The sequence below is a fragment of the Homarus americanus genome, unplaced genomic scaffold (assembly GCF_018991925.1).
Source record: "Homarus americanus isolate GMGI-L3 unplaced genomic scaffold, GMGI_Hamer_2.0 scaffold27901, whole genome shotgun sequence".
In the NCBI taxonomy this organism is placed as follows: Eukaryota; Metazoa; Arthropoda; class Malacostraca; order Decapoda; family Nephropidae; genus Homarus; species Homarus americanus.
The window spans coordinates 66,941-69,442 of NW_024717223.1; positions in this window are offsets into that span (position 1 = coordinate 66,941).

The following is a 2,502-nucleotide window of genomic DNA, read 5'->3' on the forward strand; positions in this document are numbered from 1 at the left end:
CCTTGCTTTTAATCCCTGTTTTTACGGGATAAGTTCGTTGTTTATATCCTGGCTTTTGGTTACTTCCTGGTTTTAGTTCACATAGACCACCGATAATATTTTACAGGATAAGTTTTGCGTCTGTCCGTTTTTAAGTCTTTGTATTTCATTATTTGGGAGGTTGATTGCACGCTTATAACATTAATATTAATTGAATATCTTGAAAAATTAACGAAATATATGGGAAACTAGAAAATTAAACGAAACAAATGGAAAAAAACGAATCAGAATAACCTGAAATAGACCTAACACAAACATAAATAAGCAACGTGTATCTGTAAACCTGAACGAAACTACTGCAACATTTTGATACTGAACGAAAAAGAAAGAATAGAATTAATATACTGAATTAACGAAAAACTTACGACTATTCCCAAAACTAACGCTTAATATTATGTAGCTGAAATAGATTCCTTAGGAGTGGAAAAAAAAAGTAACTAAATACTAAAGCTATGGATGTGAACGATAATAGAGGAATCTGAAGAAAACGGGAACCATAACACACGGATAAAGTCAAAAGAAAACGAGAAACATCAAAACAAACACGAACAGAGATGAAGAAACTTATAATAATAATAATAATAATAATAATAATAATAATAATAATAATAATAATTAACCGATAAAGAACAAAAACCAAACAAGGAATTTGACTTTAATATTAAGATACGTCACGGGCAACAAGGAGACAAGTGACAAAAAAACCAGCAATTAAGAGTTTTAGTAAATAATAAACCTACTTTAAATTAAGCCCAGAGACTTTCATATACTCACTGACGAAATATAAGTCCCGTCAGTAATAATAAAAGACATTAAGTGATATTAAACTTGTGTTGTCAGTAACTAGAAACACTATTACGAGGAGTGATATTTTGGGAACGTAAGAAAGAATATACAAAACTCGTACATAAACACTTAATCATTTCTCAGGTATGATATATATAATTTTAAAGATTCAATATATACAATATAATCTTATGCAAATTAGAGAGAGGAATGGCATTAAGTTATTGCACACACACAAACACAGACACACACACACACACTTAAACAAGAATATTAACTATTAGTAATCATTTCCACGAACATCCCCAGCACACAATATTCTCATTACACATCTAAACCCCAAGTATCAAGAGAATTAGCATCACAAAGACGATGTAAACATAATTAGACGCTGAGGAGGACGAACTACTGCTTCTCCCCTCAACCGTCACCCTCACCTCCCCCCACACCATCATCCTCACCACCCCCCACACCATCACCCTCACCACCCTCCAACCATCACCCCACCTCCCAACACCATCACCCCACCACCCTCCACACCATCACCCTCACCTCCCTCCAACATCACCCCCCTCACCTCCCTCAACCATCACCTCACCACCCTCCACACCATCACCCTCACCTCCCCCACACCATCCCCTCACCTCCCCACCATCACCCTCACCTCCACAACCATCACCCTCCACCTCCCCACCACCCTCACCTCTCCCCACACCATCACCCTCACCCCCTCACCTCCCCACAACCATCACCTCCTACCCCAAACATCACCCCTCCCACCCACCCCCACCTCCCTCAACCCCACCACCCCCCACCTCCCCCCACACCATCACCCCTCACCTCCCTCCAACCATCACCTCACCTCCCCCAACCATCACCCCTCCCCCAACCATCACCCCTCACCTCCCTCAACCATCACCTCACCACCCTCCACCCATCACCCTCACCCCTCCCCCCCCCACACCATCACCCTCCTCCCTCCAACCATACCCTCACCTCCCCAACCATCACCCTCACCTCCCTCAACCATCACCCTCCCTACCTCCCACACCACCACCCTCACCTCCCCACACCATCACCCTCACCTCCTCAACCATCACCCTCACCTCCCCAACCATCACCCTCCCCCCAACCATCACCCTCCCCCAACCATCACCCTCACCTCCCTCAACCATCACCCCTCACCACCCTCCACCATCACCCCTCACCTCCCCCACACCATCACCTCTCACCCCCACCATCACCCTCACCTCCTACCATCACCCTCACCCTCCCCACACCACCCTCACCTCTCCCCACACCATCACCCACCCACCCCTCACCTCCCACAACCATCACCCTCACCTACCCACAAACATCACCCTCCTACCCCCCCTCCCCTCAACCTACCTCCACCTCCCCCCACCATCACCTCACCTCCCTCAACCATCACCCTCACCCCTCCCCAACCATCCCCTCCCCCCAACATCACCCTCACCTCCCTCCAACCATCACCCTCACCACCCTCCCACACCATCACCCTCACCTCCCCCACACATCACCTCCACCTCCCCACACCATCACCCTCACCTCCTCCAACCATCACCTCCCCTCCCCAACCTCACCCTCCCCAATATCACCCTCACCTCCCCAACCATCACCCTCCCCAACCATCACCCTCACCTCCCCTCAACCATC